A 20,226-nucleotide genomic window follows, 5' to 3' on the forward strand; every position below is an offset into this window, starting at 1 on the left:
GTTATGAAAAGTCTGTCTGGTTTAAAACTCCAATCTCAGTTCCCAGGCAAGTGTTCTCTGGCTGAACTTGTGACTCAGGAACTCTGAAGATGGAAGGTGGAGTTTGTTTTTAGCCAATTACTTCCCTCTCTTTTCAAGGTCCATTCTCTGTGGTTTGGGGACTGGGAGGGAGATTAAGGAAGAAAGGGATAAGTTTCTCTTAACTGGGTAAATACAATCCATATTGCATCAAAATGTTCACTCTTTAATGGGCACATTGAGTTCTAGAAACTCAGAGGCAGCCTCTCCACTGCACGGTTCCTTGATACGGGCGATCAGTCTGCAGCTCTTTCTCTTTTGATCTCTCTCAGTTCCCACTCCCAGAAGTATACCAGCCTCTTGCTGCTAGAATTTCTTTTCCCCTTAGGTGTCAAGATGTTTCAAACCCGGACGGCACTTTCTCCACAGCACTGATGGACCCTGTAGAAATTTACATATCCTTGCCATGCCAAATTGTAGGAGTTACATTATTCCAGCCAACTTCCTGGCTAGCTGTTTCTCTCCAAGTCTCTATCCTCCTGTTCATGTAGTTGGATGCAGAGCATATCAACAATCTGCAAGAGATGAGATGCCAGTCTCTTCTTACAGTCACTGCAGTTTCTCTAGCTGATTCTGTTGGAGCCTTGTTCACTTAACTTAGAGTGGGGTGGGGAATAAATGGGAAATGAAAAGCCACAGTGCTCTCCAGGAACCTCGTAAGACATGGCTCCAATGATTCTCTCATCCTCCTCTTCTCATGTGTTCTGCTTATATGCCTGAAAGTGGGAGTGGGAGGTTTTGACCATGTTAGGTACAGTTTTGTCCAGCTTGTAGTCTTGGCTGAAGGAGTAAGTATGTGGGTCCAAATGTAAGCAGCTATTTAGAGGGTGAGTACTTCATGTTCTTTGTTGCCTATTTTGGACCTCATTCAGCAGCCTCTCATACAGGTGTTAGCTGTGTCTATTACAGTGTTATATATTCTTGTGGGTCCTCAAATACTCAATTACTAACACAGTACTAGTGTTTCACTAACCATTTTCAGTTTATCTCTCCTTTGTACTTTAATACACATTGCTAAGTTTACCTCCTGACAAGACTCTAATCTGCCTACAATCATAATTTGGAATATAAGAATGATCCTAAAAATCTTCTAGCATGTTTTAACTTTCATCTCATTCATTCATTCATTCAATCATTCATTTAACTCAAGCATTGAAATGGATGCTGCATGTACAGTGGTGAAGAAAACACATGGTTCTTTTGCCTCCTGGAATTTACCATGTAGCGGTGACAGGGGGAAGATAGTTAATAGGTAAGAAAACAAATATCAAAAAAAGCACAGTAATAGAGAAAAACTGTGGGTACTATGTGCGGGGGGCAGGTGAGAGGTAGGAGGGAGACCTCTTAAATAGGGTAGGTAGATCTTTGAGACATGAAGATTGAGTAGGAACCAGCCAGGAGAAAAGGTAGGAGGGTGGTCCAGGCAAGGGCACAGCATGTACCAAAGTCTGAGAATACACAGAGGTTAGCAAGGAACTGGAAGTGTTACAGGAAAAGAAGAAAATGGTAGGACATGAGGTCGGAGAGGTAGCAGGGGCTAGATCAAAGAGGTTATTATGGCCACAATTAGGAATTTGGATATAATGGGAAACAATAAGGATTTTAAGTAGGAACGTGTGATTTTATTTATATTTTTAAAAGAATATTCTGGCTGCTCTGTGGAGAAGAGATTGAAGGGAGCATCTAAGATATTTGAGACAGTCAAGAGGAGACATCAGATAGACAATTGGATATGTGTTTGGAACCCAAAGGAGAGGTGTAGGCTGGAGTTGCAAATCTATGAGTTGTTTCAACCATTCCTAGGGTTTCAACAACAAATCATAAAAATCTAAAACCACCCATCCTTATCACCTAACCTTTCTGCAGTAGTTTGTAAGTTACACTTGATCATCACAATTCTGAGATGCTTTTCTTCTCACTTTACAGATAAATACCCTGATGCTCAGAGAAATTACTTAACTTGCTCATGTCTCTTAGTAAGTATTAGTCAGGATTTAAGCCTAGACTTTTGATTACAAAGTTTATAATACCACCTCATATTATTGACTTCCCTCTATTTTAAAGGCTCTAGAAAGGATAAGAGTAATTGATTAAACCATGAAGGATTCTTAAAAAAAAAAACCCTAACAGTATATTCCCTATTATGCATATCAAACTTCCCATGTTCTAATTCACCTTAAACTATAGTGGTAAAACTAGGAATGTCAAGGAAAGGATGGATGAGAGAGGTATTATGAAAGAACAGAAAGGACATAAGGACACAGGGAACTAGGGGAAGAAATTGAGCAAGAGATCTAAGACCTACACAAAAAGGAACATCATTACTAATAGCCAATGTGGGATTTCTTATGTACCAGGTAGTACCACACACACACACTCTATATTCTTTATCTTCTCTCAATTATCCTATGAGACAGGATTATTATTATCCTTTATTTACAGATGAGGAAAGTGAAGAACAGAGAAATAACTTACTCAGAGTCATGCAGATATTAAGTAGTGGGGCTGGAATAAATCCTGGCCTTTAATTCCCAATTCTGTACTCTTAGCCACTAAGCTATATTGCCTCCATCAAGACATCAACTGTGGAGATCAGCTGGGAAGGGAGTTGGAAATGCTCAGTTTAAATTATAGCAAGGTGGACAAGAAGAAATGAACAATATTTGAATTACATAAATTGTGTTTAAGGAGAGGATTTAGGCTGGGGGACAATTTAGGGTCTATGAAACTATGAGGTAGGATTTTTCTTTTAGGGAAAAGTGGAGTCTGGCAGTTGGAAATGTGATTAAAAATATACAGTTTCGTCTTGGAGAGAATATGGGTAGAAAGATAACTTGTGAACTGAGCCACGGGAAATGGCTGAGTGGTGGCAGAGGACTAAGCAGAAAAACGGGATTATCAACAGGTCTTGGTAAATGATTAAATACATAAAGTAAGAGAGGAAGGAGTCAAAGATGAACATGATATATTCCTAGTGAGTAAGAGGACAATGGAACCATTAAAAAGGGCAAAGGTATTTTTGAAGATATGTGGTTCTAGATGATGCAGAATATGAGATCACTTTCTCTAGAATAAAATCCAAACATCCACATCCTAGGAAAAGCGTTCAAACCCTCTTGTCTAGTTGAAACCTTCCTTATCAGTATTATTAATTTTGCCTCCTCTCTTGCTACCAGTATGTTAGGACTCATGATCGCAAGTGACAGAAAACTTCTCATTGGTTTAAGCAATAAATACATGAAAGAATTTATTGAGTAACTTAGCTGAAATTTCCAGAATTATCTAGTCCACAATGGATTCAGGGCATCAAACATGTCTCCAGGCCAAATCTCCATTTTTGAATCTGCTTTCTTCCACGTTGCCTTCTTTCTCAGAATCTGTGAGTGGGAAGATGGCTTCAGGCTTCCATTTTTCCAGACTTAAATCCATTGGAAAAGAGAGATCACCCTTCTTAGTAAGTCTAACCTAAGGCAGAGGATTAACTCAAATATGTTTTCCTCTGGAGTCCTGCCCCAGCCATATGGTCTGAGAGTGAAGAAAGGATAGTTCTCCAAAGGAAATGATCAGATTAGGGAAAGACTGCTAAGCAGGAAAAAAAATGTCTACTAAAATCCTGTCATATGATGACTCCATCATGCTTTCCCACTGTCGACAGAAAAATCCTCAGGTGAATGATCAGGGATCTGAGTAAGTTCCTCGATTCTGATGTTCCTTTTCTCTTGAGTACACTGCAAGAATTTGAAATGTTTACTGAGATGAATGTTACCTTGAAGGAAGGATTTTATAGTCACAACAGTTGTTTATTTTTTGAAACAAGAAAATGGCTTCTATTTCAAACCCCAAGGACATTCATTAAAGTATGAAAACTATTAGGAATTAGGAAAGTAAAAGATCTCTTTTCCAATAATTTTCAACTACTGAAATGTGCTTTCCCTTGTGAACCAAGTGTGTCTTAACCATCGAGGGAAGTAATTTCCCCCTAGATAAGGGGGAGATATTCACACGTTTTTCTAACATGGGAAGCAGTGCAAATTAGGGTCCTGGTTTATCCCCACTGCTTCATCTCCCATCTTCCTTTATACTGTCACCTGGCCTTTAGGGCCAAGTAAAAAACTCCAAAGGAGCACATCCATACCTTCTTTTTTTTTTTTTTTAATTATTTATTTATTTATTTATGGCTGTGTTGGGTCTTCGTTTCTGTGCGAGGGCTTTCTCTAGTTGTGGCAAGTGGGGGCCACTCTTCATCGCGGTGCGCGGGCCTCTCACCATCGCGGCCCCTCCTGTTGCGGAGCACAGGCTCCAGACGCGCAGGCTCAGTAATTGTGGCTCACGGGCCCAGTTGCTCCGCGGCATGTGGGATCTTCCCAGACCAGGGCTCGAACCCATGTCCCCTGCATTGGCAGGCAGATTCTCAACCACTGCGCCACCGGGGAAGCCCCATCCATACCTTCTTTGGCTTCCCTCCTCCAGCCAAGGATTCACGTCCGGTCTCCCCAGGCCCACCCTCCAATAAGAAGCAACTAAAGCAGTGCACCTGCAGGAGAGGGGAAGGGAAGAGTCTGGAGATCCAGTCACCTTCACAAATCCCCTCTTCCAGTCCAAGGAGACAAAACGCAAGTGATACCATTGGAAGGGGAAAAAAGTCTTTCGCCCGCTAACACCCGAAAATTTTTTCCTGGCGTTGGCAAAATGATTTGCTTTTCAAGAGAGAGAGGGTCCGCTTTTTGGCCTCTGCATCCCTCATACAAGAAACTCTCCTTTCTTTCCTCCTCCTCGCTCCTCGAATCCAGGGTGAAAACCAAAGCCGCCCTGAGCCAAAGTTAACACTCCCGGGTTCGGCCGCACCCTCAGCCGACCAGGCCCCGCCTCCCCTGCTTTCCAGTAACCGGTGCGGGGAAGGAGCGCCAGGGAGATCTCGGTTTTCCTGCACGGCCGGCGGCGGCCGCGGAACGCGCAAACGCGCGGCCCAAAGGAGCGGGAGTCTCCTCCGGCGCCCGGGAACCCCTTCGCAGCTCAGGGCTGCCTAACGGAGCAAGTCGCATGCGCACCAAGACGCGCCAGGGAAAGGGAGAGTGAGGGGAGGGGCGAACGCAGAGCACCGGCCGTCGGAGCCCGAGGGGAGGGGGGGGGGGGTCACTGATGACGCATGCGCCGAGAAGGAGTGCAATCACAGCCTCGGCTTGCGGCGACCGGCTTAAAAAAGGAAACACCCGAGACCGAGAGGGCGAAGGAAATCTGGCCGCCGACGCGTGCGCGCTCCCGGTGAGTGGCGCCCCACCGGGTGGGCCTGGGGCTTGACGTCCGCCGGTAGGCTTGCCTGGGCGGCGCATGCGTGCTACCGGTGCTGGTGGAGGAGGGGAAGGAAAGGGAGGGGGAGGAGGAGCGGGAGGCAGTCGCGGTGAATTGTTTGGGGGTGGGTGGGGGGCGCCGCTCAGCCGCAGGTACTGCCTGAGCTGGGAGCCACGGCGTCTTCCGGGCTCAGCCGGGTTAGCTGTTCCGAGTCACCGCAGCTAGGCTCCAGGGTGGGGGAGGGAAGAAGCCGGAGCCGCCGCAAGCCACACGGTGAGGGCGCGGGGAAGGGGAGGGAGCGGGGGGCGGTGTGTACGGGGCCGGGGGGCGGCGGCCAGGGGAGGGGCGGGCGGGTGCTGAAGCCCAAGTTTTGCCCGTCGCCCTAGTGTGTCTTTTCTCGGGAGTTGGGGCGGAGGCCCGCCGCGGTTGAGGGGCCCTCCGGAAAAGCTGGGGTTACCTGCGGGGCAGGGGCGGGATTGGGGTGCACGGCGGGGCCGGGTAGCTGGAGCGCGCTCTTGGGCTGGGGCCGATTCGAGCGGCAGAGCGGCCGGGAAAGCCGGAGACCGGGTGCGGAGAGGGCTTTCGCTGGGGACCCGTTAGGCCTTGTGACCCACTTTATTCCTGTCACAACTCGGGCACGTTTGGAGCGGAGCCCAATGGGGCGCCAGGACGGCCAGCTCCTCCGGGGAACCCCCGCCCTCCCGGCCCTCGGCCCTCGCGCCGCGGTCCGCAGTCCGTGCGGCGGCCACCGCCGCCTGTGGGCTGGTTCCGTCAGTGGTCGCGGTTCCGGGGCTCGGTCCCCGGGGAGCGCGCGGCTCCGCGCGTCCGACTCGAGCGACTGCGCGGGTTCGAGGGTGCCCCGCGCGACGCCGCTCCTCCTTCCTTCCGTCCACCCGCGCCCGCCTGCTCCCTGTCACCGCGGCAGCTGGCTCTTCTAGCTGCCTTCCCGCCGGCGAAGCCGGAGTCTCTAGCTAGTCCTGGAGCTCTGGCCCCAGGAGTGTAGTTTCCATCGCGTAGCGCCGCAGAGCTTATATTCTTGAGTGCGTTTTCGCCGGTGTAGAAGTCGTCCTGTTAGTAATAGTGAGCAGAATCCTGAAAGGTAAAAGCCTCGGCCTCTGACCTGGCAAATGAAAGATCGAATCAGGTGGCGGTTTCTTGCTATCAGAATGCCACGCTCTACGACTTTAAGCCTTTCTAACCTTAAAAAAAAAAAGAAAAAGGAAAAAACCAATGTCTTCTTTTACAGTGAAAGAAAAGCCCAAGAAGTAAAGAAACTTTTACAGTAATTGTTGATTTGGCTATTATGCTGATCCCCCGAGTCAAAAAAAGGTAATTTCACTTGAAGTCTGCATTCTAATTTGTAGCTTCATTTTAAGTGATAAGAGGAGAAAATTGTGCGGCGTTTTCCCTCTACCCGGTTGAAAAATAAACGTTCTAAAAAGGATAAAATTTAGGTAATGAGTTGCTTTCTCTGTTTTAAAATCTTTGGGGGGGGGGGGAAGAAATTAACTCAGGTGTTAAGTAGTTGACTGAACAGAATGTCATTAAAGGTTAGCCTGAAGAAGATAGATGAAAGTTGTGGTAGAACTAGTCATGCTCAGCTGTGAAAAGAAGAATGAGGAAGCTTTCTGTGTAATGACATGGAAAGATCTCCAAAATATGTTATAAAGTGAAAAAAAGCAAGATGTAGGACAGTGTGAGTAATGTGCTACTTTGTGTGTTAAGGGGGCACCCGTGGAATAAGAATACAGATTTGTGTTTGTTTTTCTAAGTACAAAGAAAGTCTGGAGGGATAGTGGAAAACTAACAATGATGGGGCAGAGGGAGAAGTAGCCTGATGAGGGGATAGTGGGAAATGACATGCACACTGTATGTCCTTATATTTTAAAATATTTGTGACTATATTATGGGTTTATAAACTAGATTAAACAGAGTTCTCCTCTCCAAAATAATTTGCTATGTGGTTTTTTTGTTGCTTGTCTTTCCTTCCTAATTTATGGTAATTTTGACTATTTTCAATATGGTTTCTTTTAATTTTCTTTAGGAAAATGAACTAAAATTGAAAGAAAGTTTAGGATAAGTTTGGCTATCTATACTTCAGTTTTTAAGAGGCTGAGGTCACCAGTTTAACTCTTAAAGATGTTTAGTCTTATTTTGCTTTGCTAAAATATATGACGTTATTTACATTTGGCATTATGGCTGGATTATGCTGTTTTCAGAGCATAGTTTGTCCTCCCTTCCTTTCTTCCCCAGGAATCATAGTTGTATAAAATTTTACTTTTACTTGTTTTAACTCCAAAGTTGTCATGACAAATAGTTGGAGAATATGAACACTCCATTAAAATGATAAAAGAATTGATTGTCCAGGTAGTTTGCTTTTCAGATTGGAAAATACTTTTCTCAAGGCAATCAGACATGAACCTCAGTGACATGTAAATTTATATTTGTATATATGTATATAGTACTACTTATGGAAAATTAAACCGATAGTCAATGATCTGTTGGTGCAAAACACTAAAAACTTTTTACGACTTATGGATTGTTATAAGCAGTATGTAATTTTGGGGGGTGGGTACTCAAAATTCCTCTGGTGGCTAATGTTGTATAATCAAAAGTAGTGAATGTTGAGTGACAGTTGCTATGGGCATTTTTGTTATGTTACCAGCATTCCTTTTTATTTTGTAGGATAGGATAATTGTGTTATTTCTGTTTGGTCTGTAGGTCTCTAGTAGCCAAACTTCTGCAAATGGCATTTATTTTTCGTTTGAATTCCATGTGGGTCTATTCAGTCTTTTTGAAAAAACAGAATCGCGTTTCAAAATTTTACTTAAAATTTTGTTTTTAACATTATAGAAGTAAGTCAATGTTCATGAAAAATTAAAACAATACAGTGTATATATAATGAGAGAAAACGCCGTTTGCACACTTCCACTTTATGTCACATCTCTCCCCAGAGATAACTGCTGCTAACACTGTTATATAACCTTCCAGTTCTTTTTTTCTGTGCATTTACAAACATAGACTTTTCAATCTTGAAAATAGAATTATATTGATTGATCGTCTACTTTACCAGTTTGCCTCTACTGTGGGCTGTTACTAACCCACAGGACAGGGAAATGACCTGGAGTATGTGAGAAAGTTTAACATGTAGTATACACCTTAGGACACTCTCATCTTTTCACTTGTGAGGGGCTGGTTGGTTTGGGGTACATTTACAGAGTTTGTAGTGAGGTCTTAACTGGTGTGAGCTTTATGTGATGTAGATTGAATTCACCTGTAAGACATAGATTCCATGGCTTTTATAGGACTCTTTAGGGTCCACATTCTAGCGTTTTCTTTGGGTTTTGACCTGGTCAGTAGCTCACAGGTTAAGCTTTGATTTTATTCTGTACTTGCAGACCACTAGAAAGCCCCTTAGATTACATCAGCCTCTCCTGGTCCTCTGAAGTGAACCTAGGCAGGCTTTGTCCTTAACTAAGAGACATTGATTGACTTGGATGGAATCCAGCCTTTGAAGCGGAAAGGGGAGAAGAGGCATTTTGGTCTGGTTTGTGCTTTACTGACAGCAGACAAGTTGCATGCATACTTCCACTCAGAGAGAACATTGCCCTTCTAATAGTTCCAGAGGTGGTGGTTTTTTTTGTTTTGTTTTGTTTTGTTTTGTTTTTTTAAACCAAGCTGCGAATAATTAGCAAGACTTAATTCTTTTTAGGTGATAGAAAGTTGAGTATTAGTCAAGACACTTTACTAAGCTATGTGAGATACATAGAAAGATGCAGTATAATTGACCCTGCCCTCAGTGGGTTTGAAATCTAGTATGGTTAAAAGAGCATGTATGTAATGATTATAACACAAGATAGGAAATGATAGATTCCAGAAGAAAAACATACATGAGGTTTGTAAGGGTAAGACTGTTTCTAGCTTTTTATTTTTGTGGGCATGGAGTTTGGAGGGAGAGTAGATATCTCAACGTTTTAAATAGTTAAGAAAGGATAGAACAAACTTATAAAGCTCAAATCTTAGCTCTTAAGGGGTAAGGAAGTAAGGAGTTAAATTGCATCCTCATAGCAGGCACTTATGAACACTAATTGATAGTTTATTTTTGTTTGTTTGCTTTTTACTCTCTCCCACTGGAAAGAACCATTTGATGTTTTATTTGATCATTATAATACAGCCTCTCTTAGATTTCAGGATTTTAGAATAGGAGGTTTAATTCTGCCAGTTAACTGTTGTCTACCATCTAATATGTCAGGCAGTGTTAGTATTAAAAGTAAGTTTTTTTTCCTATCACGTTTTTTTCCTTCAAAGCACATATTTAATGTCCCCTCTCCCCCACATTTTTACTTCTGGTGTTGTGTCAAATAAAATATTTATTTGCTGTACGTATTTTAAACTATGAAAGCAAACAACAATATGGTGAAAACTCAGAGTTCCACAGCAAAACTACCTTTTATTGTTTGTGTCTCTTTCCAGTTCTTTGCAGATGCATAAAGTAAAAAAATAATTTTAAAGTGTAGTTTCTTGTAAGCATTGTACCAGTGGACATTGTATTTTCTCCTTTTCTGAGTCTAAAATTCTAGATGGAGTTGTATGAATTATAGAATACATTTTAAGTGTCAGAGCAATTTAATTCTTGCTAATTGACTGCGATTTTTATAATGGCATTTATATTTGTAGGTTGCTTTACAACCATTTGTTACTTATTTTTATAGCTCAGGTATAACTCCTGTGAATTAGGTGGGTAAGAGATTGCTGTTTTTCTCCATGTTTTTGATTATGTGAATGTTAAATTACCTAAACTCCCATAAGTATAGTGTCAGCTTTGAGTTATTAGTTATTTTAGATGTGTATTTCATAAAGATGTAAGTCTATTTATTATTTTAAGTCTTAGAAGTCTACAGAAAAATCACTTGTAAAAAATAAATTTTTATGTATTATTTTTGACTTTCATAGGATACTGTTTAGAATGTGATTTACCTTTTATTTTTCAGAAATATTTTTTCATTTTTATATTAATAAGATCCAAGGATAAGACAAAAATTCCGATCTTTTTCAAAGAGGGCACATTTAATCAGATATGTACTAATTCCCATCCAAAATAGTAGAAAATGAAAATACAGATTGATTCATGTTCAAAATTTTGTGTTTAAAAAATAAAACACAAATAGGTGTTGCAACAATGAGAGTTAAACCATATACCTTGCTAAGAATTTATCATTTGCATTAAAATATGGCTGTAACGTAAATAGCTTATTTCTTTCTTAATCTCTTTCCCCCCAGTTATAAAAATAGTGTATCCCTAATGTAGAAAACTTGGGAAACGTGCAGAGCATGAATTAAATTTTGAAAACACCACTGGAATTCTCACAACCACGAAACGCCATTGTTAACCTTCTGAAATATCTTCTCCCTGTGTTTTGCTTAGCCACATCACATGTCTATAAGTGTACATATACTTACAGACATCACATGTACACTTACAGACATGTGATGTTTACAAAATGGTCTCATAATGCATCCACTGTTGTGCAAACTATTCTATTCATTTAACAGTGAATCTTGAACATTCTTACGTCAGTATTTTTCTACAACATTATTATTTTTAATAGCTATGTGATACCCTCATTTATGTTTGTGTAATAATGTACTTACTGGTCTATTTCTGTTGGATGCAAGTTTTCAGTTTTTAAAATTATAAACAATGGGACTCCCCTAGCAGTCCAGTGGGTAAGACTCAGCGCTTCCACTGCAGAGGGCGTGGGTTTGATCCCTCATCGGGGAACTAAGATCCCGCATGCCCCATGGAGCAGCCAAATAATAAATAAATAAATAAATAAATACTTTAAAAAATTATAAAAAAAATGGTCACTTTTAGAAGTGACAGCATTAGTCATCCGGTAGAGTCGGTACTTAAAAAAATTTCAATAGAATAGTCTTCAGAAGAATTAGAATTCAAGTAGAATTATACTGAATTTGTATTAATGTTGAGATTAAACAGAAATCTTGTGCTTTTTGTTGAAAAAATATGCCAGAAGCATACGATAAATTATCTAATATTGATTCATAATAATGAAGACTCCAAGATTTTTATAATGGTATATTTTCTTTCTAAGGTAGGTTTAACTTTGAATTGTATTAAAGTAACTTTGCATTTCATGAGCATACATGATTTGGATAGCAGTGCTCTTGAATAAGCCTTCAAATAAGGTAGGAATCTTTGAAGCAGTCTGCACACACTCAATTAAAATTTAAGCTGTAACATTTTTTACAACAGAACAGAGAGTTTGTTTGATTGCTCCAAAAAACTTCCTTAAAAGGAAAGTCTGAATACCAAGAAAGAATACTTTCACCCAAAGAATTGACATTACCTGTGTATAGGACTTCTGTGAAATTTTATTCAACTCTTAGGTATCTATATCCTTCAGTTTAAATCGGGGAGAAAAACTGTTAAGTTAAACTGTTTTCAGGGGAAAATAGATATGATCTTAAAGTTTAATGCAGTAGTTTTAAGGTGTCTTCTGTTGCCTGTTTTTGGAAGTTACATATTTTATCAGGTTCCTATGACTATTACTTTTTAAAAATTTTTATTGGAGTATAGTTGATTTATAATGTGCTAGTTTCTGCTATACAGCAAAGTGAATCAGTTATACATACACATATATACACTCTTTTTTAGATTCTTTTCTCATATAAGTCATTACAGAGTATTGAGTAGAGTTACAGTAGGTCCTTATTAGTCATCTATTTTATATATAATAGTGTGTATATGTCAATCGCACTCTCCCAGTTTATCCCTCTTCCTAGCCACCCCCCCACCCTCTGGTAACCATAAGTTTGTTTTCTACATCTATAACTCTTATTTCTGTTTTGTAGATCAGTTCATTTGAACCATTTTTTAGATTCCACATATAAGGGATATCATATGATATTTGTCTTTCTTTGACTTATTTTACTCAGTATGACAATCTCTAGGTCCATCCATGTTGCTGTAAATGGCATTATTTCGACCTTTTTTATGGCTGATATTCCATTATGTATATGTACCACATCTTCTTTATCCATTCATCTGTTGATGGACATTTAGGTTGCTTACATGTTCTGGCTATTGTAAATAGTGCTGCGATGAACATTGGGGTGCATGTATCTTTTCAAATTATGATTTTCTCTGGATATATGCCCAGGAGTGGGATTGCAGGTAGTTCTATTTTTAGTTTTTTTAAGGAACCTCCATACTGTTCTCTGTAGTGGCTGGACCAGTTTACATTCCCACCGAAAGTGTAGGAGGGTTCCCTTTTCTCCACACCCTCTCCAGCATTTACTGTTTGTAGAGTTTTTGATGATGGCCATTCTGACTGGTGTGAGGTGATACCTCATTGTAGTTTTGATTTGCACCTCTCTAATAATTAGTGATGTTGAGCATCCTTTCATGTGCCTCTTGGCCATCTGTGTGTCTTCTTTGGAAAAATGTCTATTTAGGTCTTCTGCCCATTTTTTGATTGGGTTGTTTGTTTTTTTGAGCTGCATGAGCTGTTTGTGTATTTTGGAGATTAATGCCTTGTCAGTTGCTTCATTTGCACGAGGGTTGTCTTTTCATTTTGTTTATGGTTTCCTTTGCTGTGCAAAAGCTTTTAAGTTTAATTAGGTCCCATTTGTTTATTTTTGTTTTTTTTTTCTTTCATTACTCTAGGAGGTGGATTGAAAAAGATCTTGCTGCAATTTATGTCAGAGAGTGTTCTGCCTATCTCTATGACATAAATCACAGCAAGATCCTTTTTTGACCCACCTCCTAGAGAAAGGGAAATAAAAACAAAAATAAACAAATGGGACCTAATGAAACTTTAAAAGCTTTAGGAAACCATAAACAAGGCGAAAAGACAACCCTCAGAATGGGATAAAATATTTGCAAACGAAGCAACTGACAAAGGATTAATCTCCAAACTATGCAAGCAGCTCATGCAGCTCAATGTCAAAAAAAAACCCAATCCAAAAATGGGCAGAAGACCTAAATAGACATTTCTCCAAAGAAGATATACAGATTGCCAACAAACACATGAAAGGATGCTCAACATCACTAATCATCAGAGAAATGCAAATCAAAACTACAGTGCGGTATCACCTCACAGCAGTCAGAATGTCCATCATCAAAATATCTACAAACAATAATGCTGGAGAGGGTGTGGAGAAAAGGGAACCCTCTTGCCCTGTTGGTGGGAATGTAAATTGGTACAGCCACTGTGGAGAACAGTATGGAGGTTCCTTAAAAAACTAAAAATAGAACTACCATATGACTCAGCAATCCCACTACTGGCACATACCCTGAGAAAACCATAATTCAAAAAGCGTCATGTACCACAATGTTCATTGCAGCACTGTTTACAATAGCCAGGACATGGAAGCAACCTAAGTGTCCATCGACAGATGAATGGATAAAGAAGATGTGGCACATATATACAATGCAGTATTACTCAGCCATAAAAAGAAACGAAATTGAGTTATTTGTCGTGAGGTGGATGGACCTAGAGTCTGTTATACAAAATGAAGCAAGTCATAGAGAGAAAAACAAATACTGTATGCTAACACATATATATGGAATCTAAAAAAAAAAAAAAGAAAAGGTTCTGAAGAACTTAGGGGCAGGACAGGAATAAAGACTCAGACGTACAGAATGGACATGAGGACATGGGGAGGGGGAAGGGTAAGCTGAGACGAAGTGAGAGAGTGGCATGGACTTATATATACTACCAAATATAAAATAGATAGCTAGTGGGAAGCAGCCGCATAGCACAGGGAGATCAGCTTGGTGCTTTGTGACCACCTAGAGGGGTGGGAGAGGGAGCGTGGGAGGGAGATGCAAGAGGGAGGGGATATGGGGATATATGTATACGTATAGCTGATTCACTTTGTGATACAGCAGAAACTAACACCATTGAAAAGCAGTTATACTCCAATAAAGATGTTAAAAAAAAAAAAAAGTGTTCTGCCTATGTTTTCCTCTAAGAGTCTTATGGCATCTGGTCTTCCATTTAGGTCTTTAATCCATTTTGAATTTATTTTTGTGTATGGTGTTAGGGTATGACTATTACTTTTGATAGCGACTGCTTTTTGCTTTTTGCTTTTTTGTCATGAAAATAGGAAATTTTGGGGTGTTTATTTTTTCCATTTATTTATTATCAGTGACATGATCAGATTACTAAAATATCTGGTTTTATTCTAAATAAAGCTTATTATTACCTGAAATTTAGTAATGAAGACAGCAAACTACTTTAAAGGTCTTAGTTACATTTACAGCATGGTATAGGGATGAAGAGTGCACAGCTCTATAGCTAGCCTGCTTGGCATTTACATCCTGGTTTTATTGCTAGTGATTGGACGAATATTACCTCAATTTCTCATCTGTAAAATGAAGATAATACTAGTTCATAATATTATGTGAGAATTAAACAACATGTGCAAAGTAATTAGAATAATGAGTGTTTATCACATAGTTAATTGTTCAGTAAATGTTAGCTGTTACTATTTCTGTTGTTTTGTTACTTTCATAGTGTGTACCAAACATGGCTCTTATCATTTTTTGGAGGGGAGTTCCAATTTCAATAAGTTGCTTAGAGTTTTGTATCTACATAGAGAGTTTGGGAGTACTTGACCTTTTTATGTGACTCAGAACAATGAAAAAGTTATTAGAAGATGTTGCCAAGGTGCGTGGTATTGCATATTTCTTTGAGATACTTTTGCCAAATCAATTTATGGAAAACCGGTGACTGTTTTTTTCCATGTCGAAACTTAAATTTTAGTTGAAACAATATTAGAAGTTATTTAGGAAAAAACCCACAAATTAAAATGAAATAAGTTAGAACTCAAATTTTATTTTACAACTTTAACTTACGTAGTTCTATAGAAATTTCACAAAATTTTATTAGAAGCGAGAAGAGAAATGAGAGAAACATTAGTTAATGGAAAATGCTATTTCCAACTCTTACATGGTAATTTTTGTCTCCATCAGAAATGGTGATGATATAATATATCTGTAATTATAAAGGTGTCTGTTTCACCAGTAGTTTATTGTGTGAAACAGATTTACATTGTTTAGCTTCTGTTTAGACTTGATCACATTCTTATATATTTTTTTAAGTCTCTTACTTCTGTTGGGGCTGATCATTATTAAAACTTAAGACTTTTTTCTTTTGAAAATAGTTTTTTGTTTTTTATAAAAATGAGTCTTGTTCCTTGGGAAAGAGTTAAAGTACCAAAAACTACAAAGAAAATCTATGATGAAAAAAAATCACCCAAAATCTCAGGGATAAAGCTCTGTTAATATTTTTTTCAGCATTTTCTAAGGCAGTTGGGATGGGTGTGGGTGTGCATGTGTATGTATGTACATGTACATGTTACAATTTTATAGCAAGTGGAATATATACAGGTTTATAAACTGCTTTTTTCCTCTCATCATGTTTTCTGTATATCTTTACTTGTAAAGTAATGTTTTCATTATTTTTATCTAGTCTTAGTCTTTTACTTTGTTTTCAGTTGACCCTTGAGCATTGCGGCAGTTAGGGGCACTAACCTTCTGTGTGGTTGAAAAGGTCGAAAATCTATGTATAACTTATAGTGGGTCCCTCCATGGTTCATCCATATATGCAGTTCCTCAGTGTTCAGGGTTCCGCATGCTTTAATTCAACCAACTACGGATCGTTTATTACTGAAGTATTGGGTTGGCCAAAAAGTTTGCTTGATTTTAAGTAAAAATAAAAGACGTATTTCATTTTCACCAAGAAATTTATTGAACAACGTAATCATTAACCGAACGAACTTTTTGGGGAACCCAATATTTACTACTGGAAAAAAATCTGTGTACAGGTGGACCTGTGGAGTTCAAACCTGTGTTGTTCAAGGGTCAACTGAAATTCATTTACATTTTTGCTGATAATAGCCAAGTTTGTAACCACCATCAACTTTGACTTGTCTTTGAGTCATCTGTTTTGCATTCCTTTTTATCCCTCCTATTTTGCTCTTTTTTTGGTGTTAATCTAATTATTTTTCCTGTTTTTCCTCCTATTAATTTGTTAGTTATATATTCTTTCATTATACCTTTAGTGGTTATTCTAGAGGTTAAGACAAGCATACTTGACTTACAATACAAATTACTTATGATACAGATAATACAAATTATTACTTTTACCATTCCCCAATAATGACAGCTTCTTACACATTAACTCATACTCCAACCTTTTTGCATTGTTACTGTTCTGTATTTTATTTATACATATTTTAAACTCCACAAGATAGTATGGTTTTGGACAGTCAATATTTGTTCATGTTTACCCTTTCCAGGGTTCTTCCTTCCTGCATTTCTGTTTCTGTCTGGGATCATTTTCCTTCTGTCTGAATAACTTCCTTTAGTAGTATGTATTTTAATACCGACCTACCTACTGACAGTGAATTTTTCCATTTTTGTTTATCTGAAAACATCTTAATTTCACCTTTTTAAAATTAATTAATTTATTTATTTTTGGCTGTGTTGGGTCTTTGTTTCTGTGTGAGGGCTTACTCTAGTTGTGGCAAGCGGGGGCCACTCTTCATCGCGGTGCGCGGACCTCTCACTCTTGCGGCCTCTCTTGTTGCGGAGCACAGGCTCCAGACGCGCAGGCTCAGTAATTGTGGCTCACGGGCCTAGTTGCCTCACGGGCCTAGTTGCCCCGCGGCATGTGGGATCTTCCCAGACCCGGGCTCGAACCCATGTCCCCTGCATTAGCAGGCAGATTCTCAACCACTGCGCCACCAGCGAAGCCCCTTCACCTTTTTTTGAGTTATATTTTCACTGGGTATAGAATTCTATGTCAGTAGTTATTTCATTGTCTTATGGCTTTCTGTTAAAGTCTTATTGAAGGTAATGTGTCAGCTTATAGTCTTGCTAATAATTCTTTTGTTTTTTTCAAAAGACTTCTCAAAATGCCTTCCTTCTCTGTCATAGTTTTTTAGCAGTTTGACTATGATGTGTTGAGTTGTGTTTTTCTTTGTATTTGCTCTTTGTTCATAGAGCTTTTTTGAATCTGTAGCTTGGTGCTTTTAGTTTTGGAAAGTTCTCTGTCATTATGTCTTCAATTATTGCTTCTGCCCCCTCCTCCTTTATGGATTTTAATTTAAACATTTATTACACCCTGTCATCATGTTTCACATTTCTCTTAAAAATTTTTTTCTCTATATATTTCAGTTTGGGTATCTTATAATGACCTATCTTATAGTATACCAACAACTATCTTATTTTTTCTCCAAGCCAATCTATTGTGTTCTTAATTTTATATTGAAACTTTGAATTCTAAAACATCCATTTGATCCCATTTTATACATTTTTAATAGACTTCAAGTCTCTTGAACATACTGATTATAATTATTTAAATGCTTGTCTATTAATTTCAGTAACTGTATCAACCATTGGTCTACTTATATTGTTCTGTTGTTCTTCATGTGGTTGTGTGGTTCTGTCACTTCATATGTTGCTAGGTTTTTCAAAGAACTTGTCCATTTCATCTAGGTTGTTGAATTAGTAAAGTTGTTTATAATATTCTCTTATTATCCTTTAAATAGCTATAGAATATATCATGAGTCTAGTATCTGTATAATCTGCAGAGATTTGGTGTCACTCCTGATACTGGGAAATTGTGTCTTCGCTCTTTTTTCCCTGATCAGTCTGGCTTGAGATTTATTAATTTTATTAAGATTCTCAAAGGATCAGCTTTTGGTTTAACCGATTTCCTCTAGTTCTCTAGTTTTTTGTTTCCTTATTTGGACTCTGATCTTTATTAATTCCTTTCTTTAACTTACTTTAGGTTTGTTTTCTTTTTCTAGTTTCTTAAGGTAGAAGCTGAGGTCATTAATTTGTGACCTTTTTCCCCACTATACGTGTGCTACAAATTTCCCTCTAAATATTGCTTACAAATTTTAATATATATATTTGTTTTTCATTTTCATCCAGTTCAGAGTACTTTTTAATTTACTTTTTGATGTCTTCTTTGGCCTTGAGATTATTTAGAAGTATATTATTTAGTTTCCAAGAATTTGAGGGTTTTCCAGAGATCTGTCTGTTATTTTAAAGTTAATTCTTTTGTGATGAGAGAATATATTTTTATGACTTGGATCCTTTTAAATTTATTTATTTGTTTTATGGCCCAGAATATGATCTGTCTTAGTAAATGCTCCATGTGCACTTGAAAAGAATGTGGATTCTATTGTTGGGTGGAGTGTTCTGTAAATATCAATTAGGTCAAGTTGGTTGATTGTTTTTGTTTATGTCTTGTAATTTTTGATTGAATGCCAGACATCGTGAATTAAAAAACAAAATAAAGCAAGCATCACCAAGTATGTTCTGCCAGAGGGTGTTTACCTTTTCTTCTAGGCAGATAGACTAGGGAGCCAGTCACCTTAATTTATACAGAGGCTAGGTTGCTATTTGAGTAGTTTGGTGGTATTCTTCTTCTTTCCTTTATTTGTAGGGTGTGGTTTTCCAGGACTTTCATTTCAAAGCCTTTCATTTCGTTTCAAAGGGTCTTTATCCCCTTAGCAGAGCCAAAGGTGGAAAATTTCACTTTGCTTTTCAAAGTTTTTCAATTATTATTTAGCCGCTTACCCTGTATTGTTTTAAAATTAAGCAAATGTCCTGTAAGAGATATTGGCCTTGAGCTTGAGGTCCCTGCAGTTTGCCGTTTTTGTTACTCCAGCCTTGTGTGAACACCAAAAGCACTCCTGGTTTCTTGGTTCCTCAGCAGCAACGTTTTGTACAGGCCAAATCTCAAGTTTTCAGCCTTCACCCTCAGCCCATAATCTGGAAATACCCCCAGGGAAAGCAAGTGCAGATCATCTAAACACCTTTAAAAGATTTCCCCTTCCCTGGAGTGGTAGACCTTCTTGTCCCCCATGTTTTAAAGACATCTATACGCTGCCTTTAAAAATATGTTTTTTTGTAATTTATTTAGCTTTTCTAGTTGTTCTCAAGAAAAATGTTGACCTGCTGCAAACTGTTTCATCCTACTTGGGTGTGGACAACTCCCTACTGGTTTTTAGAAGCTTCACATAATACTCAATTTTCCTGAGCAATTTTGTATTAAGTTATTCTTTTGGGTTTTGGGTAGTTGGGTTTTAGTTTTGACCTAGTATACTTTCTAAAAATCAGATTTATTGAGGTATAATTTATATGTTAAAACTCATCCATTGTAAGTATACATGTTGAATTTTGACGGATGTATACATTTTTGTAACCACTACCACAATCAAGATACAGAAAATTCCTATCAACCTGAAAAGTTCTCTCTCCCTGGCAACCACCAATCTGTTTTCTGTTAATACAATTTCGCCTTTTATACAGTATGATATAAATGGGATACTACAGTATATGGTCTTTGGGGTCTAGCTTGCACTTAGCATAATGCTTTTGATACTCATCTGTGTTAGTAGTTTTCTCTTTTTATTTCTGAATACTTTTCCATTGTATGAGATATGGCATAGTTTGTTTATAATTATTAGTTGTTGGACCTTTGGATTGCTTCCAGTTTTTGGCTATTATAAACAAAACTGCTAAACATTTGTGGACATGTGTTTTCATTTCACTTGGGCAGATATGTAGGCATAGAATTGCTGGGCTGTATGGTAATTATATGTTTAACTTCATAAGACACTGATGAACTGTTTTCTAAAGTGGTTTTACCATTTTACATTCCCTTCAGCAATGTGAGATTTTCAGTTGGTCTGCATTCTTGCTAACACTTGGTATTGTCAGCGTTTTTGAATTTCTGCCATTCTAGTGGGTATGTAATGTTATATCTCATTGTGGTTTTAATTTGCATTTCCCTAATGACATGATATTGAGCA

General features: G+C 38.7%; 1 protein-coding gene across 12 annotated transcripts in view; it reads left to right on the forward strand.

The window, feature by feature from the left end:
* The first annotated feature begins 5,185 nt into the window (after nucleotides 1-5,185).
* The window catches only part of CLOCK (clock circadian regulator), a 128,627-nt gene continuing 113,586 nt past the window's right edge, over nucleotides 5,186-20,226 (forward strand). For 6 of the 12 annotated variants that reach the window (XM_036853593.1, XM_036853603.1, XM_036853594.1 and 3 more), the window contains exons 1-2: nucleotides 5,509-5,640; nucleotides 6,614-6,696. The gene's annotated coding sequence lies outside the window, so the exon portion shown is untranslated. Of the gene's footprint in view, nucleotides 5,341-5,508; nucleotides 5,641-6,613; nucleotides 6,697-20,226 lie in introns of those variants that run through there. The other 6 variants (XM_036853595.1, XM_036853604.1, XM_036853605.1 and 3 more) reach the window with 5 other exon arrangements.

This window comes from Balaenoptera musculus, chromosome 5, assembly GCF_009873245.2.
Source record: "Balaenoptera musculus isolate JJ_BM4_2016_0621 chromosome 5, mBalMus1.pri.v3, whole genome shotgun sequence".
In the NCBI taxonomy this organism is placed as follows: Eukaryota; Metazoa; Chordata; class Mammalia; order Artiodactyla; family Balaenopteridae; genus Balaenoptera; species Balaenoptera musculus.